This window comes from Sapajus apella, unplaced genomic scaffold (assembly GCF_009761245.1).
Source record: "Sapajus apella isolate SASKATOON/1434 unplaced genomic scaffold, GSC_monkey_1.0 scaffold15, whole genome shotgun sequence".
NCBI lineage: Eukaryota > Metazoa > Chordata > Mammalia > Primates > Cebidae > Sapajus > Sapajus apella.
In genome coordinates this window covers 9,828,074-9,854,045 of record NW_022436955.1, presented here as the reverse complement: position 1 = coordinate 9,854,045, position 25,972 = coordinate 9,828,074, and the positions used below count along the sequence as shown (strand labels likewise).

At 49.5% G+C, this 25,972-nt stretch overlaps 1 long non-coding RNA gene across 3 annotated transcripts in view; it reads left to right on the top strand.

The window, feature by feature from the left end:
* The window catches only part of LOC116555506, a 159,263-nt gene that overhangs the window by 107,070 nt on the left and 26,221 nt on the right, over positions 1-25,972 (top strand). The window contains exon 1 of one of the 3 annotated variants that reach the window (XR_004270562.1): positions 20,568-20,814. The exons of 1 other annotated variant lie outside the window; for it this stretch is intronic. This is a non-coding gene — a long non-coding RNA (uncharacterized LOC116555506). Of the gene's footprint in view, positions 1-20,567; positions 20,815-21,019; positions 21,164-25,972 lie in introns of those variants that run through there. One more of the 3 variants, XR_004270561.1, reaches the window with a different exon arrangement.

Below are 25,972 nucleotides of genomic sequence, written 5' to 3'. Positions count from 1 at the left end.
AAAGACAAAAATTAGCCAGGTGTGGTGGTGCACGCTGTAGTCCCAGCTACTCAGGAGGCTGAGAAAGGAGAATCATTCAAACCCAGGAGGTGGAGGCTGCAGGGAGCTGAGATCATGCCACAGCACTCCAGCCTGGGTAACAGTGAGACTCCATCTCAAAAAAAAAAAAAAAAAAAGAAGAAAAAGATTAAACAAGAGACAGCAAGTAACTCACTTGACACAGTTCCTGGCACAGGTTAGCTGTCCAATATCAGGTGGCAGCTATGACTAGAAAAATTAGAACCACAGCCTGGCATAATTGCTCCCGCCTGTAATCCCAGCACTTTGGGAGGCCAAGGTACGCAGGAGTTCAAGACCAGCCTGGCTGACATGGTGAAACCCTGTCTCTACTAAAAGTACAAGATTAGCCTGGCAGGGTGGCACATGCCTATAGTTCCAGCCCCTTGGGTAGCTGAAGCAGGAGAATCGCTGGAATCTGGGAGGCGGAGGTTACAGTGAGCCAGGATCACACCATTGCACTCCAGCTTGGGTGACAGAGGTAAACTCCGTCACACACACACACACACACACACACACACAAAATGAGAACTACATTTTCTAACTAGTAGAAAATGGTGAATACCTAGAGGAGTATGTGACTGATTGTGAAGATCTTCTCACTCATAAGTGGATATTGAACAATGAGAACACATGGACATAGGGAGGGGAACATCACACACCGGGGCCTGTTGTCGGGGTGGGGGAGCTAGGGGAGGGATAGCAGGGGTGGGACGTTTGGGGAGGGATAACATTAGGAGAAATACCTAATGTAGATGACGGGGGGATGGATGCAGCAAACCACCATGGCACGTGTGCACCTATGTAACAATCCTGCATGATCTGCGCATGTACCCCAGAACTTAGAGTATAAAAAATTACTAACTGAGCCCCTGACTCGTGTGGAGCACAGGGCAGTGGATAAGGCAGATACAGTCCCTGCCCTTGGGAGCTGATGCCTTGTGATGGGGACAGATCTCCACAATCAGTGACAAACTCATCTAGTCAGTCACCATTCTCTTCTAGTTAGAAAATCTAGTTCTAATTTTTCTTTTTCTCTCTCTAAGTTTAGGAGATCCACTCTGTAGCTCCCACATGTGAGTGAGAATATGCAGTATTTGCCTTTCTGTGCTTGGCCTATTTCACTTACTGTAATGACCTCCAGTTTCACAGACATAACAGCAAATGAGAGGATTTCATTTTTTTATGGCTAAATAACATCCTTTTGTGCATATATATATATACACCACATATTCTCATCCATCCATCCCTCCTTCCTTCCATCCATCCCTCCATCCATCCATGCATCCATCCATCCGTCCATCCATCCATCCATCCATCCATTGATGGACACTTAGGTTGATTCCATATTTTGGGTATTGTGAATGCACTGCAATTAACACGGGAATGCAACTATCACTTCAGTATATTGATTTCCTTTCTTTTGGATGTCTACCCAGTAGTAGAATTGCTGGATCTTACAGTAGTTCTATTTTAGTATTTCTTCAATGAAAGAACAAGTGAATGAATAAGAGCCCTGGACATTTCCTTTGCTGCCCTCTGCATGTCTTGGCCAGAAGATGGTGCTTTCCCCAGACAGAGCCCTCATCTTGGGGAAATGGGATTTGGCCACTGAACCTTGCTTCCAGGATCCATTTTCCCATCTGACAAACTTCGTGGCTCAGAATGTTGAGTGTCTGTTCCCATAGTAAAAGCAGTGCAGGGAGTGGCTGGCTGGTCTGCAGGCAGTGTGTGGATCTGTGTGTGCACCTGTGTGCATGCGTCCTGCAGGTTGGATGGACAGGGAGGCAGGCTCTCCTTGGCTTACCCAGATCGAAGATTCATGGGTTTGAGTATTTTGGCTTCTTAGAGCCTCACATTTCGGGGTTCTGAGGGGAGATAAGCCCCGCATGGTGGATTTGGGGGGCCTTCGGTCAGGGTCAGCCACTCTAATAGCTCCTCCCTAGAGCTGGCTTCACCTCCTGGCAGAATGTGGGTGGCCTCTCTCTGGCTTCATCAGGCCAGGGCAGGAAACTTTCTGCTTGAAGATAGCACAGGGTCATTCTCATTTCTGACATCCCGTTCACTCCAAGAAAGCTCTGTTTGGGGGCTCTGCTCATAGAAACCTCCCGCCCCATGAGTTGGGTAGCTGGTGGCATTTACACAACCGTGGGACATCACTTCTTACCTCCCTGCAGCCTCTCTCCCACCCCTGGCTGCCACTGTGTTTTAGAAATGGTTAGCACAGCATTTCTCAACCTCAGCTGTTCTTTGTTGTGGAGATTGTCTTGTGCATCACAGGATGTTTCACAGCACCCTGGCCCCTACTCACTAAATGTCAACAGACACCTCCCCCACCCCCAGTTGTGACAAACAAAAATGTCTCCAGACATTGCTAAATATCTCCTGGGGAGTAAAACTGTTCCCGGTTGAGAACCACTGGGTCAGAGGAGTAAAGAGACTTCAGGGTGTGGTGTCTGCTCCCTGGGTGGTCCTCAGGCTGTGTCCTGTGAGAGGTCAATAGGAGTCCAAAGAACAGGCTGTGAGCTGTGAGCTGTGTTTCTGTTCAATTGCAGAATGAGAAATGAGTTGGCTCAGGAGCTCAGTCTCTCTTCTTCTTGTCTTGAGGGCCACTGGCCCGTGGTCTCTTCTTTGTTTCTCCCACCAGCCCAGAGGCACCGGGCACCTTCTCAGAGAAGACACAAGCCTCAGCAACAGTACGGGCCCTGGGAATACTTCCTGCTGGAGACCCACGCTGGCAACCCAAGTCAGACAGGCAGCCTGGGAGGGGGCTGTTTTTCTGCTCTGTGCCTGTTGCGAGGCAGCTGGTCTCCATGATGGCCCCAGTGCCTCCTGGCATCTATGCTTCCTTGTACCTGCAACCTGCGTGGTCTCCTCCACATTGAACTAGGGCTGGTCTGCATGAGCAACAGGGTGGTGGCAGGAGTGATGCCTGAAATCTGACATTAGGCCAGAAAGGGCACTACAGCATCTGCTTCCTCCTAGATCGCTTGCTTCAGGGGCAGGGGCATTCCAGACTCCCTCAGGGGAATGTCACATGATGGGGATACCCAGGCGGTCCTGTGGAGAGGCCTGTGAGGCAGGGATCTGAGGCCTCCCACCAATGGCCAGTACTGACCTGACAAGCATGGGAATGAGCCATCCTGGAAGTGAACCCTCCAGCCCCAGTGAAGCCTCTAGATGACTGCAGATCTGGATTTCATCCTGAGGGCAGCCTCATGAGAGACTGTAAGCCAGGACTCTTAGCTAAGTCATTTCTGTGTTCTTGACCCACAAACTGTGAGAGACAATCAATGTTTACTGTTGCTTGAAGCCACTAAGTTTTGGGGCAGGAATGTGATATGGTATATTGAATAATGAATTCAACTGCCATCATCAGAATGTCCAAAGGGCCCTTGAAACTGCTTGCTACCTGAGAAAGACTTCCTTCCTATGTGGAAGTCCTCAAGTCCCTGATGGCTCCTGTGTAACACCATCAAATATCCCCCATCCTACGCCATCATCACAATGTCTGAAGGGCCCTTGGAACTCGGGTTCTGATGAAGAGGATGGAAAGATTAATTAGTAACTGCTGAACCCACATGAGCGCCAGGGGACTGAGTACAGTGAACGTGCCTTTGGTTCTGAGGTTCACTCCTTGTCATTCCTCTTTTTTTTTTCCTTTTCTTTTCTTTTTGAGACAGAGTCTTGCTCTGTCACCCAGGCTGGAGTGCAGTGTCATGATCTGGGCTCACTGCAACCTCCACCTCCCAGCTTCAAGCGATTCTCCTGTTTCAGCCTCCCGGGTAGCTGGGAATATAGGCGCCTCCCACCATGCCCAGCTAATTTTTATATTTTTAGTAGAGACGGTGTTTCACCATATTGGTCAGGGTGGTCTCGAACTCCTGACCTCAGGTGATCTGCTTGCCTTGGCCTCCCAAAGTGCTGGGATTACAGGCGTGAGCCACCATGCCTAGCCATTGTCACCCCTCTTAAAGACCTGGTGCTGAGGCTAAGGGAGAAATTTCTTTTGCTTTCTCACACCACTTTCCTGCCCTCACCTCCTAGATGTGCAGAGAGCCTGGAAATGTAACCTGTACTGCTGTCTTAGGAGTCAGGCTGGGGCCACATGTGCGCTTACAGAGAAATCTGACGCTAGGCCAGAAAGGGAGTTGCAGCATCTGCTTTTCCCTCTTAGATCGCTTGCTTGGGGGCAGGGGCATGCTAGACTCCCTTAGGGAGAAGCCACATGATGGGGATACCCAGGCAGTAGTTTTCTTTGTTCATTGTGTCTTTGCCAGGTTTTGGTATCCGGGTGATGTTGGCTTTATAGAACAAGTTAGGGAGGAGTCCCTCCTTCCTGATTTTTGGGAATAGTTTCAGTAAAATTGATACCAAGTCTTTTTATGTCTGGCAGAATTTGACTGTGAATACATCTGGTTTGGGACTTTTTTCAGTTGGTAAGTTTAAAAAAATAATTATGGGTTGAATTTTGGACCTTGATATTGGTCTGTTCAGGGTTTCAATTTCTTCCTGATTCAATCTTGGGAGATTTTACAGTATTTTCTTACAGTGGTTGATCTTACAGTATTTTCCATGTGCAGAGGGGAAGAATGTCCATTATGTGGTTGATGGGTGGAGTATTCTGTAGATGTCTATTAAGTCCAATTGGTCAAGTGTCAAATTTAAGTCCAGAATTTCTTTGTTAGTTTTCTGCCTCAGTGGTCTAACATGATCAATAGGCTGTTGAAATTTCTCAGTATTATTGTGTGGCCATTTAAGTCTTTTTGTAGGTCTAGCAGCACTTTCTATAAATCTGAATGCTGCAACATTGGATGTGTATATGTTTAGGAGAGTTAAGTCTTGTTGAACTGAGCCCTTTATCGATATGCAATGCCCCTGCTTTGTCCTTTTTTTGTTTTAACTATTATTGGCTTAAAGTCTATTTTATCTGATATAAGAACAGCAACCCCTGCTTTTTTTTTTTTTTTTTTTTTTTTCCATTTGCATGATAGGTCTTTTTCTGATCCTTTACTTTGAGCCTATAGGTGTCATTATGTGTGAGGTGCGTCTCTTGAAGACAGTAGACAGATGGGTCTTATTTTTTATCCAACTTTCCACTGTGTACCTTTTAAGTGGGGGCATTTAGACGATTTACATTCAAGGTTAAGATTGATATGTGAAGTTTTGATCCTATTTTGATCCTAATGTGAGGTACAAAGCTGGTTGCTTTGTAGTTCTATTGCGTGGTTGCTTTGTAGGGTCTGTGGGCTATATACTTAAGTGTATTTTTGTGGTAGCACAAAAACATTTCATTTTGTTGTTTAGAACTCCCTTAAGGATCTCTTGTAAGGCTGGTCTAATGGTAACGAATTATCTTAACACTTGCTTGTTTGAAAAGGATTTGATTTCTCCTTCACTTGTGAAGCTAAGTTTGACAGGATCTGAAATTCTTGGCTGGAATTTCTTTTGTTTAAGAATATTGAAAACAGGACCCCAGTCTCTCCTGGCTTGTAAGCTTTCTGCTGAGAAGTCTGCTGTTAGACTGATGGGGTTCCCTTTGTATGTGATCTGATCTTTTTCTTTAGCTGCCTTTAAGATTTTTTATTTAGGCTTGACCTTGGACAGTCTGGTGACTATACGCCTTGGTGATTTTTGTTTTGTATAATATCTCACGTAAGTTCTTTGGATTTCTTGTATCTGGATATCCACCTCTCTAGCAGGAGTAGGGAAATTTTCTTTAGTTATTCCCTCAAATAATTATTTTCAGATTGTTCACTTTTTCTCCTTATTTCTCAGGAATGCCAGTAATTCATAGATTTGGTGGCTTTACATAATCTTATATTTCTCAAATACTTTTGAAATTCTTTTTGCCTTATTTTTGTCTGGCTTGGTTAGTTCAAAAGACTGGTCTTCAAGCTCTGAAATTCTTTTTTCTGCTTGGTCTATTTTATTGATAAAACTTTTAATTGTATTTTCAAATTCTTTATATGAGTTTTTCAATTCTAGAACCTCTGATTTCTTTTTAAAGTGTTTATATCTTCCTTCATTCCCTGGATTGTTCTAGAAGTTTATTTGTATTGATTTTCAACCTTGTCTTAGATCTCATTGAGCTTTTCTGCCATCCATGCTTTGAATTCTTTAGCTGTCATTTCTGAGTTTCCATTTTGGTTAGGAACCATTGCTGGAGAGCTATTGTGATGGTGGTGTCACTACATTCAGATTTTTTATGGTGCCAGAATTCTACTACTGGCTCCTTCTTAGCTGGAGGCATTGGCACTTCTAATTTTTGTAATTGTTTTCATGTGGATAGAATTTTTTTTCTTTCTTTCCCTACATTCATTTTGATTTTCCCCTTTCCAACTCCCTAGGGGAGGTGACCGTAGAGAATGTTGAGTAGGGTCTTTTGGCTTTGCTTTTATAACCATAAGCACTTTTGTTAACAGGTTTTATATTGGGCTGTGTGGTTCAACTTACAAGTCAGTACATGGAGCTTATGGGTGAGAGCTGGTTGCAGCCACTGCCGCTAGGTATATACGTGATACTTGTTTATTGGAAGCTCTCTGTTGCCTCAGGCAATGGCTGATACATGGAGGGCACAATGGCCTGAGCTCCTGCTCAGGCCTGGAGGTGGGTCAAGATGGGCAGAGCCAGACCAGGCAGGTCCACTACAGGTTCCCTAGTGGCAAGCATAAACACAAGTGCCAAGGGAGAATCCAGTGAGTGCCAGCCAAGCATCCAGAGGTATGCCTAGGCATGCATCTGGGAAACTTCCTCAGCCCCAATTCTCTGTATGGGAAGGAGAGCAGCATATACTTCTAATCCAGGAGAGTGGGTGCCCAGATGCCTTGGCATGGAGGGGAGAGGGCCCTGCTCTACCACAGCCTCTGCACAGGAAGGGTGGGGCAGCTCAGGCTGCTGGTCCTTGTGATTGAGTGGTCTGGATGCCTGAGGTTCTGCCTGGGTGTGGAGTGGAGGGGACCTTGTGCAGGAAGAGTGGGGCAGCTCAGGTTGCCAATCCAGATAAACAAGTGCCCCCAATGCCTGCAGATCTGACTGGGTTTGAAGCATAAAGGGTCAAGCTGCACCACAGTCTCTGCATAGGAAGGGCGGGGCAACTCAGGCTGCGGATGCAGGTGAATGAGTGCTCTGAATGCCTGGAGATCTGCCTGCTTGTGAAGTAGAGAGGGCCTCCTGCACCAGGATCTCTGCACAGGAAGGACAGGGTGACTCAGGCTGCTAGTCTGTGGGAGCAGATGCTCTAAATGACTAGAGATCTGCCTGGATGTGGAGAAGAGAGGGTCCCAGTGCACTACAATCTATTTCCAAAAGGGTGGGACAGGTCAGGCTGCTGATACAGGCAGGCGGGTTCTCTTAATGCCTGGAGCTATTCCAGGAGGTAGAGCAGAGGGGCCCCACTACACCATGATTTCAGGGAGCAAGCTGGGACACCCAGAAGTGTCATATGCAGACTGATTCCAGGTTGCCAATCTGGCCTTGGCTGCAATTCTCATTGCCCAGAAGAAACCATACTGAAGCAGCTCTCCTTCCTCCCCAGTTCTGCAATGGGGAAGAGCACAATTCCAGTGCTTACTCTTAAGGTGCTTTCCACAATTATGGCCACGGAGGCCTGTACCCTGCTCCAGAGCAAGTGCTCCAATCTCTGGCCTGAGACTCAAATGCCTGTGCAGCCACACTGCCAGGCTGCCAAAGAGTAATTGACTTCGTATACACTCAGATTAAAAATGGGAAGTTCCAGGTCTGGGAAAATGCCTGCAGCTTTTCCTGGTGTCTTTCTCAGCATCTCCAGGCCTCTCCCTGAGTTAGCTCCAGGGCTTGGGAGAAACAAAGTGCTTTCCCTTGGCTTGGATTGCTGTGTTCTCCAATGGAAAAGTGAATCTCAAAAGGTGGCTCTCTGCCCCACCCATGCCCTGGGGCTTTACTCACTTTTATCAGAGACACCATCACAGCGGCTGCCTCCCTGGGATCTAGGGCGTCCTTCATGATTCCAGTGGATGCCCAGTTTTCTTCTTGAATTAAAGTTCACAGAGTTGATCTTTATGTACTATTTTGCTATTTCCAACTTTTGAAGCACACTAACTCTAGTCCACCAACTTGAAAAGGCAAAACAAAACAACTGTCTTTCATTTTTGAAGGATAGTTTTTCCAGCTTTAGTATTCTTGATTGATAGCTTTTTCTTTCAGCACTCTGAGTACATCGTTCCATTGCTTTATGGCAAAAGGGTTTTTGCTGAGAAACCTGCTAATAATCTTATAGGAGCCCCTTTGTCTATGATGAAGCAATTTTACTGCTTTCAGGAGTTTCTCTTTGTCTTTGTCTTTTGACAGTTTGATTACAATGTGTCACAGTTTGGGCCTCTTTGATTTTATCCCAGTTGGAATCCGTTGAATTTGGACTTGTATTTTCATTTCTTTCCTCGGATTTGGGAAGCTTTTGGCCATTATTTCCTCAAACAGGGTCTCTGGTCCTTTCTCTCCTACTTCTAGGATTTCCATAGTGTATAAATGGGTCGGCTTGTTGATGTCCCACAAGACCTTGGGTTCTTTTCAGTTTTCTTAATTATTTTTTCTTTGTGCTCCTCTGACTTGGTTCAAATGAACTATCTTCAAATTTGCTAGTTCTTTCTTCTGCCTGATTAAGTCTGCTTTGAATGACTGTAGTGAATTTTTCAATTCAGTTATTGTATTTTTTTAGCTCTAGAATTTCTCTTTGTTTCTTTCCTTTAGTATCTTTCTGTTGACATTCTCATTTCACTCATTTCCCTGATTTCACTTAGTTGTCTTTCTGTGTTCTCTTTTAATTCATTGATCATGTTTTACACAATTGTTTTGAGTTCTTTGTCGGGAAGTTCAGCAATTTGCATTTCTTTAGGGTTGGTTACTGGAGTTTTATTTTGTTCATTTGATTGGGCTGTGTTTACCTGTTTATTTGTATGCCTTGTGATCTTTTGTTGAGATTTTGGCATTTGAAAAAAACAATCACCTCTCCCAGTCTTTATGGATTGGCTTCGGGCAGGGGGAGACTTTTACCAATCAGCCTGGCAAAAGGTTCTGGGACCTCTCAAATCTCTTCTGGGGATGTGTCTTTCGCCTTGTGCATGCCCTTTTAACCATCTCAATTTCCTAAGCAGCTAGTCTATTTCTTCTCAAGAGACACAATCTCTTGCTCCTCCTGCTGTCTTCCTGTGGAACTGCATAATCTCCGCAGCTCTAAGATTTCTTGGAGCTTGCCTGTTTTCAGTGGCTTCTGTACTGCCATTCCTGTCTGAGCTCTGAGTCAGGCAAGACAGAAACCAGTCTCTCAGGCAGCCCCCAGACAAGCTAGAACATTGGATGCACAAGTCAATGTTTGGTTTTCAACCCAAGGGAGTAGTTGTGGTATGAAGGTTTCCTCATGGTTGTGCCACACGGCACTGGGCTCAGGAATCTCTTACTAAATCCTTTTCTTTAGTCAAAATTCAACCAAATATATGCTGCTTCAGCATCTGGATTGTAACCTAAAAAGAAGGAGGTTCCAATGATATCAAGGAAGTAGAAGGAAATAGCAATTCTTTTCCAACTCCAGGTCCTTCTCTGTTTCAGTCTCTGCACCAGGCACTTTACTCACATAGTCTTTTTTACATCTTGTAAAGCAGGTGGTGTTATCCCCTTTGCAGATAAGGTGCCTGAGGGCTGGGGAGGGTATGTGACTTGCTATGATCTGAACAGCTAAGTTGGTGAAATAACTGAGACTGGGTAATTTATAAAGAAAAGAGGTTTAATTGGCTCATGGTTCTGTAGGCTCTACAGGAAGCATATTGGCTTCTGCTTTGGGGAGCCCTCAGGAAGCTTACAATCATGGCAGAAGGCGAAGGGGGAGCATGTGCCCTACATAGCAGGGGCAGGAGCGAGTGAGAGAGAGGGGGGGAGAGAGAGAGAGAGAGAGAGAGAGAGAAACAGACAGACAGACAGACAGTGAGGGGGGAGGTGCCACACACTTTTAAACAACCAGATTTCATGAGAAACTCACTTACTATCATGAGAACAGCACCAAGGTGGTGGTGCTACAGCATTCATGAGAAACCCACCACCATGATGCAGCCACCTTCCATCAGCCCCCACCTCCAACACTGGGGATTACAATTTGACACGAGTGTTGGGCAGGGACACAGATCCAAATCGTATCAGTCTTTTTTTCCATGACTCTGGGCAAAAGGACTCCATCTTGGTCATATGCACCCCTCACCCACCCCCAGTGTGCCCAGCAGAGTTCAGTAAGTGTTTATTGCATGACTGAGGCTGGAGATGCAACTAAGGAGACATAGAGGAAACCAGCCGTGCCCCACGACCTGCCCCAGCTTCCTGGCCTGGATGTCTGTTGGCTTTTGCTTTCTCTTGGTTTATGCTCCCGGAGCCTGGGGGTTTCCGAGCTTGGGCAAAACTCATTGAGGAAAGGGAAAAGAGTCTGCTTACCAGGTCACACGGCACATTTAAACGCATTAGGCAAAAACTCTTCCTTTCTCAAGACACTTACTTCCATATATGGGAAAATTATTGTAAGGTACTGATTTTGTTACCATGAGTCTCTTTACTGCCATCTTCTGGAAGTTTATGACAATATCAACATTTATGATTATGGATAATAGGCAGTGCTTTGCACGCTAGGTGTGGCAATTCAGGGAAATGAGTCTGGAACCTTCCGAAGCCCAGGAGAAGGGGTTTATAGATTCTTTCTTCTGTTTGGATTTGTTACCCTAGTCCTGCCAGTTGTAAATCTCTGGGCTTCTTCGTGTTCACTACGCCCACCCACACCTGATCTTGCCCCGGAAGGGAGTCTTGTTTAAATGCAAAGTATTGCAGGAGTGAAGGCTTAATATCCCATTAACTCCTTTAGTTTGCTGCCTCAGTTTCCTTGCTGGGCTGACAGCTCTGCCTAGCTTTGATCAGCTGAGCTAGCTTTAATCAGCCCTGGGACCTTGGTGACTGGATGGTGCAATTCGCTGGGTTATTGCTGGGATAAACTTGACCACTGAACCTCACTGGCGGGGAACCTTCGAATGTCTTCTATTGGACTGTTAGTCATTCTCCTTTGGGGCTTAGCATGACCACGTTCACTCACTCAGTCACTCACTAATTCATGGTTTCAGCAGGTACTAAGTCCCCACACCAGTACTGTGCTAGGCACTGGGGGATCAATGGTGAGAAAAGCAAACAAGCACACAGGCTGCAGCAGACACCTCTGGCATCCTGCTCATAACGTTCCTCGGCCAGCTCTGATTCCAGTGCCAGCTACAGCGGCCGGTGGCCGGTTCCCTGACAGCTCAGAAAGCTTGCCTCGCTCTTACAACAGCCACTTCATGTACGGGCCAGATGCCTGTTGGTTTTCTGCCTCAGGGCCTTCTCCAGCGTTGTGGGAACCCTCTTGGCCCATGTAAGCCTACCGGTGTGAAGGCACGAGTTAAAATGTACCGAGGATTTGTTTTAATCAGTATGGCCAGACACGCAGGCAGGCAAATGATTGTCATAAAGGTTTATATTATGCTAAGTACTCTAGAAGTTTATGCAAAGTGCTCTAGAAACCAAAGGCACTGCACACTGCTGCCTAGGCCACTCGGGAAGCACCAGGGTTGGCTAGGAGGCTGAAGAGGGAGAGGGGAGGGCAAGGCTCAGAGCCTTTGTCGAGGATTTCTTGGGAAGGCGTGGGCAAGGCAGGGTAGGTAGGCTGAGTGAGCTTAGGATGGGTAGTGTGAATAATTGTGGAGGGCTCTGGGCTTTCAAGGTCATTCCTAGTTATCTAGTTCCTGGCCCTGTAGTGATTTAGGGCAGGGGGAATATTGACTTGGCACTAAGATGGTTGGGGGGGATGGGCTCTGCAATGATTGCTTTGTATATCAAAGGTGCAGTCACAGGGGACTCCTTTGCTATCTCTGGGAATTAGCTAGCTGTGGGATGGGCAGTCTCTAGGATCAAGGCCCCAAATGCCAGAACATCAGTAAGACAGAAAATAAGAAAATATAGTCAGTACAGGGCATGGATCTTGCCCAGGGCAACCTTCAGCCAATGAGGGCTGGGAGCTGGTGAATGAAAGCTTCAGGCTCTCGGCCTTTCGGGGACTGATTCTGGGGCCTTCACGCTGCTTCTCAGGAGGTTTCAGCTGTTCTGAGCCTCTGTTCCCCTCAGCATTGATGACCACAACACAACTTTTAATGATCTTGTTCCTCCCTATGCCATTATCCCTCAATCCTTCACTCCTGCTGTCTGGGAACCCCCAAAGAAACTACCTGCACCCTAGTCTTATCTCAGGCTGTCCCTTCTGGGAACCCCACCTAAGCCACCTGACCCTGCTGCTTTAGAGCTTTATACTAGGCTTGAGGGAAACTTCCTAGAGAAGATGGCACTTTTCTTGCTGCTGAAGAGACTCATTGTGTCATAGGTGAGGGGGTGGGGAAGGGCGGGGAAGGCAGTCCAGGCAGAGCGAGCCATACATGCAAAGGGGCTGAGGCTGGTGGGAGGAGCATAGCCTGTTCTAGGAAGGCATCAGTGGCTCCCCAGACCCCTGTCCCTACAGATCCAAGTTCCCAGCATGCCTTGCGCCAAGGTCCAGCCATTTAACAAAGAAAGACAGAGTCCATCTGAGTGTTGACAGATTCAGGGGCTCAGGTAATGTGTTTATTTTCATTTTTGAGACAGAGTCTCGCTCTATCACCCAGGCTGGAGTGCAGTAGCACTATGTTGGCTCACTGCAACCTCCACCTCCCAGGTTCAAGCCACTCTCGTGCCTCAGCCTCCCAAAAAGCTGGGACTACAGGCATGCACCACCACGTCCAGGTAATTTTTGTATTGTCAGTAGAGATGAGGTTTTGCCATGTTGGCCAGGCTGGTCTCGAACTCCTGGCCTCAAGCAATCCACCTGTCATGGATTGCACTGCACCCTGCCTCATGTAATGTGTTTCAATATGCAGCTATTTGGTCTCCTTCTCCAGGGTAGTGGTGATGACAGGGAACAATGAGACTGACGGGTGTGTGTGAATGGCAGCCCTCCTGCCCTTCTCTCTCCCAAGGTTTTATCAAGATTCATCCCTCTCTTGGTCCTGGGGTTGTAGGGCCTGACTGGCACAGAGGAATCTGTCTGGTTTCCAATACCACTCATTCACAAAGGGGAAACTGAATCTTTCTACCTCAAAGATGATTCCAGGCAAGTGTGGGAGCCCAGGCTCAGAGAGGCCCCTCTCCTTCTGGCCCTGGTTCCCCTCCCTACCCTGTGGCCTGCCCACTGAACTGGGCCTCTGGGTTCAGCTCTGCAGCCTGCAGGCCATGGGGAGGAGGTGGGCAAAGATCTGGATGGTTTTACAACAGGTCGACTGGAAAATTTGGGGATTTCAGATCTCAGCTAAGAGGAAGGTTCTGGAATGCACAGACCCCAGCCCTCTTGTGTTTGAGGCCAGGCAAAAAAATCAGGAGGTCAGTGAAGTCTCTGTTCTTGCATCTCTTCAAGGATGGGGCTTGAGAGAAGGAAGGGTCAGGGCTGAATCTGAAGCCACAGTGAGCCACTGTGCCACGGGCATCTTCCCATCTTCCAGAGCTCTAGATAGGTATAAGCTCCATCCTGCATTCTTCTCCAAAACCTGTTTACCTCTCCATCCTGGAGGACCCATCCCCAGGAGAGTGGAGATAAAGGCCTGGGTGGGTGGGATGGGTTGGGGTGGGCAGAGCTCCTCTCTGTCCATTGAGCTGCCCAAACCTTGGCCTGGGCAGCTCCCTGTGGGTGAGCCCGTCTGGGGTTCCCCTCCTCACTGCCTTGCCCTGATGCCAGGCTCTGGAAAGGAGCTGGGGGACTTTTAATAAGGCTTCCTAGAACCCTCACATGAAAAGGAGGCAGACATGCCCTAGCACTGCCTTGTCTCAGAGGTAAATTTTTTCTTTCTGGCCCCTTTCGTTCCTTTCCTTTTTTGCTATAAAGACTTCCTGGGTTAAAATCCTAGCCTCCTGACTGGGCATGGTGGCTCACTGGCTCATGCCTATAATCCCAGCACTTTGGGAGGCCAAGGTGGGTGGATTACCTAAGGTTAGTAGTTTGAGACTAGCCTGGCCAACATGGTGAAACCCTGTCTCTACTAAAAATGCAAAAATTAGCTGGGCATGATGATGGGCGTCTGTAGTCCCAGCTACTAGGGAGGCTGAAGCAGGGGAATGCTTGAACCTGGGAGGCAGAGGTTGCAATGAGGCCAGATCACCACTGCGCTCCATCCTGGGCAACAAGTCAGGCTCCGTCTCCAAAAAAAAAAAAAAAAAAAAAAATCCTAGCTTCCCCTCTACCTGTGTAGTTTGGGCGAGTTTCTTAATCCCTCTGGGTCTCAGTTACCTCGCCCACGAGGGGATAATAATAGCTCTGCTATGAGGACTAAAACCTGGGAAGTGCTTAGATCCCGGGCAGCGAGGATGGGGCGGTGTGAGCTGTTATGAGGGTGGGCAGTGCCGGCGGCGGGGGCTGTCATTTTGGAATCCTAAGTTCTGCATAGAAAAAGGGACATGCCCCCCGCTGCCTGAGTTTGAACTCAAGTCTGATGAGGAGAGAGGTCTCCCTGGAATTCAGGATTACACATTTAGGGGAGGATAAGTGTCTATCCTTTTTGGCGGTGGGGTGACAGCAGCGGTCATCCTGCAATCCCCTTTTAAATACCTGCAGACGGGGTACCTCGCTTGCCCAGGGCCTGACGCCAGCTGGCAGCCATTTCGGGACGCTAGCGGCTGGGCGGGGTGTCTGGGGACCCTGGGGCCACGCAGGGGGCGGGCAACCTTCTGCTTCGGGAAGGCGCGGAGACGCGGCCGCGGCGCGCGGGGCTCCTGTAGCCGCCAGGGGGCGCTGTGGCCACGCGGCCGCCGCCAACCTCCCGGGGAACCCGACCCGGCGCGGTGCTCCCGGTTTGGTGCCGCCACCCCCAGCCCAGCCCAGCCCGCCCGCTTGGAGGCCCCGCGGGGAGCAACCGGTCTCCTGCAGATCGTGGGGACCCGGCTGAGATCCGCCGCCCCTCTGGCCTCAGTTTGCGTTTCTGCAAAGTGGCAGCGCCGGTGCTCAGCCCCAGGCCTTCAGGTTTATCTTCTCAAGGGCACTGGGCCCCGAACTCGGTGCCCAACTCAGCCAGATCCCAGCTGAGATCTTCTGATCTCAGCCCTAGAGGCGGCTGCTTTCCTCCCTCCCTCCTTCATTTCCTCCCCTTCCTCCATTCTTCCTTTCCTTCCACACTCTCCTTTCCCTCTTCCTTTCCCTCCCCTCTCCTCTACTTCTCCTCCCTCCCTCCTGTCCGTCCTTCCTTCCTTCCTTCCTTCCTTCCTTCCTTCCTTCCTTCCTTCCTTCCTTCCTTCCTCCCTCCCTCCCTCCCTCCCTCCCTCTCTCTCTTCCCTCCCTCCTTCTCTCCCCTCCCTTCCGGTCTCCCCTCCCTCCCTGTCACCCCCTCCTTCCCTCCCTCCTTCCTTCCATCTCCTCCCTCCCTCCCTCTTTCTATCTCCTCCCTCCCTCCCTCCTTCTCTCTCTCCCCTCCCTCCTTCTCTCCCCTCCCTCCCTCCCTCTTTCTAGCTGCTGGTTCCGCAGAGGACTCCTGGTTTGATTCCCCACCTCGCCTCTCCTCAGCAGAGGGGCCTGCTTTCCTGTGTTCTGCAGCATCCTTCCTGCTGCCCTCAGCCCCCTCTCTCCTCCCTCCAGGCACATTTGACTTGATTGCTGGAACCTTGAACTCACCTTGGGCCGAATTCAAAGCCATCCTGGGCTGCCTGCCGCCTGCAGGCCATGGATTGGGCAAGCTTGTTCTAGAGTGCTGTCAAGAATGAGAGGGTCATTTCCAACTCGAGGGTGACAGATCCTCTCTGTAACCTGAGTCCCGAGCTGGGGAGGTGGAGAGGTAACACCATGTCTCCATGAAACTGACCAGGAGTGAAAATCATTTCTTTCTGAAAGGTACGCTACACATTCATCCTTTTAAAAGCAGTGATAAAACATGGAAAGGGTCTAAAAGTGTTGCATCTCTCCCCGTCCCTGACCCTAGCCTCCCAGTTCCTCTTCCAGGAGGCAGCAATTGGTACGAGCTTCCTACATAGCTTTCCAGATACTCCGTGCGGAGAAAAACGTGTCGGTCCATATGTCTCCTTTGGAAAATATAGCACCATAGACAGGCTGCTCTATACCTTGCTTTTGACTTAAAACATAGTTTAAAAATATATCTTAGAGATGGTTCAGTATCACAACATGAGTTTGATCTATCTCTAGCTGAGTGGTAAAGATGATGTCTCTGGGACCCCTGTCTGAGCTTGAACTGGGTTCCCTCTCTTCCTGGCTGGTGACCCTGAGGAAATTACCTAACCAATCTGTGCTTCGGTTTCCTCGTTAAAAATACTACTATGTATTTTTTTGAGGTCATTGTGAGGATTCAAGGACATAAACATTCTGCACAGGGCCTGGCACATGGCACATGCTCAATAAACGTTGGTTATTAGGATCCCACCTCGTTTACTTTAATTTTGTTTTTTTTTGAGATGGAGCCTGGCTCTTGTTGCCCAGGCTGGAGTGCAATGGTGTGATCTTGTCTCACTGCAACTTTCACCTCCCCAGCTCAAGTGATTCTCCTGCCTCAACCTCCCAAGTAGCTGGTATTACAGACACCTGCCATCATGCCCGGCTAATTTTTGTATTTTTAGTAGAGATAGGGTTTCACCATGTTGGCCAGGCTGGTCTCAAACTCCTGATCTCAGGTGATCTGCCTGCCTCAGCCTCCCAAAGTGCTGGGATTACAGGTGTGAGCCACCACGCCCAGCCGTTGCCTGGCTGTTTACTTTAAATTTTAAAAATCACAAATTAAACCGGAAATATGGTGCCCTGTAGTGATAGTTTCACACGTGAGCTCTGGAGGCCATCCTATATACTGGCTTCACCACTTGCCAGCTGTGTGTCTTTGAACAAGTCATTTTTCAACCTCTCTGGGGCTCTGCCTAACCCATCTATGAAATAGGGATCATGAGTCTAATCACTTGTAAGGTTGTTGGCAGGTCAGATGAGGTAATAGATACAAAGACACTTGGAGCAGTGCCTGGCATGTGAGGAAGATGACGGCGGTATTAGAAATAACAGCAGTTAAATCCTGCAAGCCCTCACCACGGGCCAGGCATGGGATGCATATGAGCTCGCTTGGGCCTCCGGTAACCTGTTCCAACTTTCCTCCAACTCTATCAAGCTCTCCCACGTACCTGAGACTGTTCAGTGTTCCATGCTTCTCCATGACGGAGCTACTGTGTTATCTCCATTTTAGAGAAAAAGAAACTGAGGCTCAGAGACGTTAAGTAATGGCATAAGGTCACACATGCTCATAAAAGTCCAATGTATTGTGTGTCTTATTCCAGATCTGTAGATTATGTCTTGTGCACTCACTGGGGCTTACAAGAGGGCCTACTTCTGTACTGTCTCCTTCCCCCGTCCCGTTCCCTGTCCTCCTTTCCCAGATTCCCCCTTCCCCCTGTACCCTTCCTTCTCTCCTCTTCCTCATCTCTTCCCCTCTTCCTCATATCTTCCCCCTCCTCCTTCCTTCCATTTCCTCATCTTCTTTCTCCCTCTCCTCTTCTGCTGTGTTGCTGCCTTCTCTCATTGCTTCTATCCACCACCCCTTGGCCAGAGTCCAGACTCAAGGGCTGATATCTGGTTGCCTTCTGGGGGTCACAGACAGTCATACAAGAGCTGCCACCCTTCCCCTCAAAGGGCTTCCCTACCCCAGGCCCTGCCAGCCCAGCCCAGCAGGGTGGTGTTTGTGTGTTTGTGGGTCAACCTGCATCTATGTCAGCTTGTGTGAGAGTTGTGTGTCTGTGGCTGTGCCCAGTTCCTCTATGGGTGTTCACCTGCATGGTTGTGTGTGTGGTTTTTTGTGTGTGTGTGGTTGTGTGTGTGTGTGTATCAGGTCCTGAAGTCCTGACCTGCCTCAACAACTTTCAACACCAGTGTCCCACCCTGACCACCCCAGTTAGGGCTGACCAGCCGGGTCCTGGCCCTGAGGAAACTGGGCTCAGTCTCAACCCTCAGGCTGGAATCACGCAGACCTGTTTCTCACTGGTTCGGTTGCTTCTTGAAGATTTCTAAGCTTGTTGGGTTTATCCAGCAGTGGGCTGGTAACTGCTGAACAGGACCCTTGCAGGGGTCTTGGAGAGAGGGCGTGTAGGAGGGTATGTGGCTTGTGACCTTGCAAGGATCCAGATGTAGGGAACAAACCACGGTGCTGTGGTCCCGGAGGCCTCTGTCTGATCCGACCCACGGTCCATGCCCAGCTGCGACATGGACACCTACGCTCCCCCACCATCCAGGAAAACCCGGACCCTAAGCTGGGCAAATTCTTCCTGTGGGGATCAGGGCCAGCGAGCCAGCCTGGGCAGCGTGTGGGATGGGTGTGAATGCTCAGGGTCAGCCCTGCAGAGCCCGGAACAAATACCCTGATCTTTCTGGAGCATTTCCTGATGGGGTTTACAAGGAATGTCTGCTGGGAGGTGGGTGAGGGTCCTGGGAGTCTGCTGTTCCCGGGTCTGAGCCGTCACTGCTGGCCTCTCTGGTGGCGGCCGCCAGGGCAGTTCCTGGCCGGCCCACTGCAAGCACATCTGGATGCAATTGTCTGCAGCTGCCGGGCGAGGCGTAGGCTGCGGTCAGGGCTGGATGCTACACTTAGGGAGACCTCACGGGGTTGGGGGGCGGTCTGATTGCTTAGAGACTGAGCCGCCTACTCAGAGCAGGGAAGGAAGACCAAGGAGAAAGGAAAGAAAGGAAGATGGATGGGGTGGTGTGATGGGGAGCCAGGAATGTCTTTTTGTTCTGAAAAACCTTCCGGCTTTTCCCAACAAATCACAAAATCCAAATGGGGAAGCTGTTTTAACTCTAGTCACACCCATGTCTAAATCAAGCAAACATACCACACACACATGTTTTTGTTTCTAAACTCATCAAAGGAACTTCAGGCTTGTACAGGGTCCTAAAAATACATACCAAAAACTGCTTGTGTTCCAGCCTCTCCCCTGCTTTAAAAAATTTTTTTTGGGTTTTGTTTTCACGACTGAAAAATTTCCGGCAATTTTTGACATCCTTTGCTCTGACCTCAAGCAGCAACAGGCTTTATCTGACAGTGTCAGAGTGTTCAAATTCACCGAAGGGTGGGGGCTTCAGCAGGGAAGAGGGCAGGGGGTCTTCAGGGTGAAATGGATTGTTCTCTGGTCACAGAGGATGGCAAAACCATCTGATTCCACCCCTTCTTGTTTTTCTTTCTCTCTCTCTTTCTGTCTCCCTCTCTCTTTTTTTTTTTTTTGAGACAGAGTCATTCTCTGTTGTCTGGGCTGGAGTGCAGTGGTGGGATCTCGGCTCACTGCAACCGCTGCCTCCCGGGTTCAAGGGATTCTCCTGCCTCAGCCTCCTAAGTAGCTGGGGTTACAGGCACCTGCCACCACACCTGGCTAATTTTTGTATTTCTAGTAGAGACGGGGTTTCATCATGTTGGCCAGGATAGTCTCAAATTCCTGACCTCTAGGGATCCGCACGCCTCAGCCTTCCTAAGTGCTGGGATTAAAGGTGTGAGTCACTGCACCCAGCCCCACGTCATTTTATAGCTGCAGAAAATTAGTCCAGATAGGACTGGTGACCTGCCTAAAGATACTCAACCAAGATTCACCCCGAAGTAACCCAGTGCAGAGGGCTCTGGGCTTAGCTGTGTCCAGTAGGTTGTGTTACATCCTCTGCAACTTACTTCCACATAAGAAACATGTCTGATTTGTGATGGACCCACATCCCTGAGCAACGTGGAGGCACTACCATGGGAGGTACCTTGTGGGGCTGCTGGAGAGCAGGTCTGGCTCAGCACTCCAGGACACGGTCTCCCAATTCCCTTTCCTGCTGTGTTGTTGGGGATAACTCACCTGGCCCCCAGTTCCCCAGTTGGAAATAATAACAGTAGCAGTAATGATATTAACATTTGTCATTCAATGAGCACTTACTATTGTTCACTTCTCCCATTTCATCCCAGCTGACCTCACAACACTTTCAGGTGGGTACGGTTATTGGCTTGACTCTGTAGACGAAGCAACTGAGGCTCAGGCAGGTTAAATGGCTTGTCTAGGTTAGGGAGGCTGTGGTTGAACCCAGGCTTCCACCCTCCTCACAGACTGCTGTGCCCTCTGCCCCACAGGCTTGAGGTGAAGGCTCATGGAGACCTTGGATGGACAAGATGGAAAGGCCCGCTCTCCCTGTTCCAACATCGGAGCCTGATAGTGATAGGGGTGCAGATGACCCTAGGTAGAAATTCCCTTTTTTCATGCTTCCTCCAGCAGGCCTCCCTTCTCCCCTGGAGTCCCACAGCCTCTTCAGCTGGCCTGGCCCCTAATGCTTTCTGCAGCCATCAGAGTTCTGCAGCCTTGCAGTGTGGGTGCTTTTGCGCCCAATCAGGAAGCCATGAGACCCACCGGCAGTCTTATCCCGTGTTCTGCCATCCCCTACCATGGCCTGGACTGCCAGCCACTCGTGTCTCTGCCAAGGCAAAATTAGAATGTGCAGCTTCTGCAGAGAGGGCGGATTTAACCAAGCCTCCCGCTGGCTGTCCTGCCCAGGGCCTTCCAAGTGGCTGACAGGAGGTCGAGGAGAGAGAACCCATGGCCGGTGTCCATGACATTCCGGACGACAAGGACATCGTCTCTGGGCTGGCTGCTTGCTCCCCCATACTGGGAGTAGCTGGAGGCCGGCAGGCACCATGCTGTCCTCCAGGCTGGCTCAGAGTGAGTGCTTCATAAATGTCATTGACTGAGTGGGGGACTTCAGGAACACTTCCCTGGACAGGGGGCTTTGTGGGAGCTGTGAGGATTGCTCTGTCCCCATGAATGGGGACTGCTTCCTGCTGGTGACAGCTGGCAGTTTTCTGGTTTATTATGCTAGGTTTTTCAAAACACTTCCCCTCCCTGGGCTGGCCATTTATCTATTATAGATAAGATAAGGGGAGTCTAGTTGGAGAAGGTTATGTGACAGTAATTGGAGGGAGCTCAGCCCCTCCACGGAGCAGCCGGGTGATTTCTGCAGTGTATTTTGTTCGGTGGCACTTGATGGAACAGCAGTTGGAGAGATTTGCAGGTTTGCTTTCTGCGTGGCAGGGTAGAGTGGCCCATGGGGTGGGATTCTGGGCTTTGGTTGTGGCGAGAAGGTGACGCTTGTGGGTGGAATGCTGGGGGGGCTGGTGGGGGTGGGTCCCCTCTGCCCAGCAGATCCCAGGCCACTGGCTTCTCCGCTGGCACCCCTTGAGGCCCAGCTCCAGAGTGCTGGGCAGGGCTCGGCTGGGCATATGGCGTTGGCAGTGAACTTGGACTGGGCTGCATTCTGGCTCCGGGTTCCTTACTCTGTTTATGACGGGAAGCATAGAGGCGGGGCCCTCCCACCACTGTCCTAGGACTGCAGACTCGTGTCCCACTCCCTGATTCCACTACCACCAAGTCTCTTCCTCTCCAGCATGGCGGGAAGCCGAGCAGTCTGGCCTGGTTCCACAAAGCGTCTTATCAGGAATCTGGGGACATCGTGGACTTAGGCAGGCATGGGAAAGGGGCCTGGGGCTTAAGTGTTCCATACCAGAGGCTAAAGAAGTCTGGAGCCCCTTGAAGGAAGTCCCAGCTAACAGACACCCAGTTTTTAGCTATTTCTCCTTTAATGAGATGCGCATTCACCAGGCAAATGTTTGCACGAAAGGCATTGAAGCAAGAAACTAGGCGTGTGCAGGATATTTAGGTTTGCCCTTCCAGATCATTCTCCACGCTGCTGTGTACTGGGAGCGACAGGCCTTTGCACCACCTGGCTCTCTCTTCCTCTGGCCTCTGGGTCAGTTTCACTGGGGGGAGGTGGCAGCAGGAGGCTTCTTCCCTTCCCCTTCATGCTGCACTGTGGGTTAAAGTGGCTCCTGAGACAGCTCCAGCTCCCTCCAAGGTCCCTATCCCTGCCGTCTCTGGAGGCCAAGGGGTCAAAACTGCTTTTGGCTGTTGGAGCTCCCCCTCCCTTGTGGGTTTGCCTTAAGCCTTCTGTAAACACTCTTCAGTGGGTTGAACAGTGGCCTCCAGAACAGATGTCCACATTCTAAGCCCCAGAACCTGTGAATGTGACCTTATTTGGACAAAGAATCTTTGCAGTTGTGATTAAGTTTAGAGATCTGAAGATGAGATCATCCTGGATTATCTAGGTGGGTACTAAGTTACATGATGAGTGTCGGATAAGAGGCAGATGAGGAGAAGACGCAGAGACACAGGGGAGGCCACCACGTGAAGATGGAGGCAGAGATTGGAGGGATGCAGCCACGAGCCAGGAATGCCTGGAGCCGCCAGAAGCTGGAAGAGGCGAAGAGGGATTCTCCCCTTGGGGACTTCCGGGAGATCAGAGTCCTGCCCTGAACCTAGATTTTGGACATCTGGAAGTGTTCAGAGGGGAGGAGTGGGTCTTACCTTTATGAGCATCTACGGTGTGTGAGCGGTGTGCTAGGCCCTTGGTGAACAGCAAGTCATTAAATCCTCTTAAAATCCTGTGAGGTGGAACTGGCATTGTTCCCATTCAAAAGATGAGAAAACAGACGCTCCCAGAGCTTAAGAAACTTGTTCATGGCCACCCAGCTAGTAGGTAGGTGCCAGAGCTGGGATCTGGGCTCAGACCCTTCTGCTGCTGCCTGCTGACCCCTTTCAGAGGTCAAGGCTGTCCTCTTAGTGCTCCAAGGACTGATCACTGATCATTTATTTTAAGTTTAATTAAGCAACTACCTCACATGAGAACACATAGCTGCAGAGTTCTGTCTTGTTGGTAGAGAGGTCTTGCATGGTTTGACTTGAAATCTTAGCTCCTGTGCACACGCAGAATTCCCATGGGTGAGTCCTGAGAGCAAGTGTCTCAAAGAGACCGACAGTTAACCCCAGGGTTGCTGATACGGGACACCGAACCAGGTCTTTCATGAGCAAGTCTCAGAACTGGATTGCAAATGCTCAGCCCTTTAAAAGCCAGCCAGATGCAGCATGAAATCCAGTCCCCATGTGTTCTCCTTTCCCTCCTCCCTTATGTCCACATCTTTTCTAGAATCTTCTATCCATCCCCTGTCCTAATCTCTGGACTTGAGTACGTCTCCATGTCATCCCTCCGCTCTGTGCAGAGAGCAGGGCAAGGACCTTTATCCTTACACTACAGAAGGAAACCAAGGACCTCGGGGTCATCCTGGGGCATCCTTGCCCGTGGTGGCAGATAAGGGTGGTGCAGCTCTTCCTGGCCTAGGTGCTCACGGCTCCTGCATGCCTTCTTCCTCCTGTAGGAGGTGAGACTCTGTCATGCTAGAGAAATGCTCAGAGACACAGCGTCAGGCCAGGGCCGGGGAGCCTGGAGACCCATTTGGGGAGAGCAGGACACATGTAAGGTCAAGTGACTAATTCCGCGATTTCTCCAAGATCAGATGCACATTCCATGGAAAGAGACGTGCTCGACGGCAGCATCAGAAAGGAATTGATGTGCAGGGAGCCAGGATTAGATGATGTTAAGCTGAGGATTTCATAGTCTGTTTTTCTTCTATGAGAGTCAACAAGAGGCCAGGGTTATTTCATCTTCCTGAATAAACAAGCAGGTGGGTTGCAGAACAGTAGGCACGGCCCAACTGTGAGTGTGTGTATGTGTGCTTGTGTGGGGGAAGGTGTGTGCTCACATGTAGGTGTATGTGCATGTATGAATGTCTGTGTAGAGGTATGTGCAAATGTGTGAACACTTATGCTTGTGTTGTGTGCGTATGTGCCCATGCATGTGTGTATGTGTGCATGTGGGTGAGTGGCTTTGGGTGTGTGGATGCACATGTGTGTTTTTATGGATGTACATGTGTGTGTGCACCTGTGTATCTCAGTGAGTCTATGTATGAGCATACCTGTGTAAGTGTGTGTATTTGTGTGTAGGTGTAAATATGCATGGGAAAGGGTGTATATATGTGTGTATATAAATGTGTATGTTTGTGTGTATGTGCAGGAAAGAGAGAGAGAATGAAGCTTGGATCCAGGTTCAAGAGTCTTAAATGCTTGAGGTGATGGATACCCCATTTACCCTGATGTGATTATTATGGGTTGTATGCCTGTATCAAAATATCTCATGTAACTTATAAATATATACACCTACTATGTACCCACAGGAATTAGAAATAAAAAAAATCAACAAAAAAGACTGTTAGAGGCTGGGTGCAGCAGCTCATGCCTGTAATCCTAGATGGTACTTTGGGAGGCTGAGGTGGGCAGATTGCTTGAGGTCAGGAATTTGAGGCCAGCCTGGCCAACATGGTGAAACCCCATCTCTACTAAAAATACAAAAATCAGCCAGGCGTGGTGGTGCATGCCTGTAATCCCAGCTATTTGGGAGGCTGAGCAGGAAAATCACTTAAACCTGGGAGGTGGAGGTTGCAGTGAGCTGAAATGATGCCACTGCACTCCAGCCTGGGTGACAGAGCAAGACTCCATCTCAAAAAAAAAAAAAAGACTGTTAGAAAACATGCTATAGTCCTTAGAGACACATGGGGTCTCCAGAAGAGCCATAGAATGGCGTTGATGAACCCCCGGGCCCATGCCCTGACCATGAGTGGATGGCTGTGGAGTTCACCTTGTGAACGCCCCACCCTCTCATCTCTGCTCTCACAGTCATGGTGTAGGGCTCTTGGGGCCAGTGTGGATGGACAGCCTTTGAGTTCCTCAGGTCCTGGATGCAAATTCTAGCTCTTCCTTCTCCCTGTGGGGCCTTGGGGCAAATTAGCATCCTCCCCAAACTTCTGTTTCCTGCCCTGTGAAATGAGGAAATGAGAACCCCCCCCATAGGTTTTTGGGAGACCCGGAGGAGACCTGGGTAGGAGAATGCTCTGGGCCTCCAGCACTGGGGGCTTCCACCCCTCCTTCCCTGCTCTAGCTGGGGTGGGGCGGCTGCTTCTGGGCTCTAGGGCTGCCCGTGGAGGTTGGGCTCTGTAGAATGTCAGTGTGAAGACATCTGGGGAGCACATCCACTATTCTACTTAAACAGGCTATGGCCTGGACCCCATGGGACCCATGAATTTCACACAAAGTGTACTTCTACCTGGACAGGCTGTTAGAAACAGAACCTTCTTCAAACACCCATCTTGATATGGGTCCTGGGGATGGGTGGCTGTTGAGAGCTCTGTCAGGGCTGAGACTGTCTCACAGGCCATGCAAAGCTGCTTAGTGACCCTCTACTCGGGCAGGGGCCAAAGCAAGGACTTTGGAGCCAGGAAACCAGGTTCAGCTCTTGGCTTGGCCACTTCCTAGCTGTGTGACCTAGGGCAAACTGCTTGACCTGTCTGGGCCTGGGTTCCTCACCTGAGAATACTCACTGCCATGCTGACCTGTCTGGCTCAGGGGAAGCTGCTTCAGAGAGAGCTACAAGGACTCTGTATGCATCTCCTAGGGCTGCTGTGGCTTAAAACAGCACCAACTTCTTATCTCACAGATCTGGAGATTCAGAAGTCCGACATGGGCCTCCCCAGCCTAAAATTGCGTCAGTCGGCTGCGTTCCTTTCTGGAAGCTCCGGGGAGCACTGGTTTTGTGGTTTTTCCACTTGCTGCAGGCAGTCCAAGCTCCTTGGCTTTGGATCCCTTTGCTTTTCAAAGTGCATCACTACCACCTCTGGTTCCTCCATCACATCTCCTTTTCTCATGCTGGCCTTCCTGCCTTATTCTAAAGGCGCTTGTGATCCCATGAGACCCACATGGACAATCCCAGATAATCTCTCATCTAGAGATTCTTAACTTTTTTTTCTTTTTTTTAGATGGAGTCTTACTCTGTCTCCCAGGCTGGAGTGCAGTGGCTCAATCTCAGCTTACTATAAACTCCGTCTCCTGAGTTCAAGTGATTCTCCTGCCTCAGCCTCATGAGTAGCTAGGATTACAG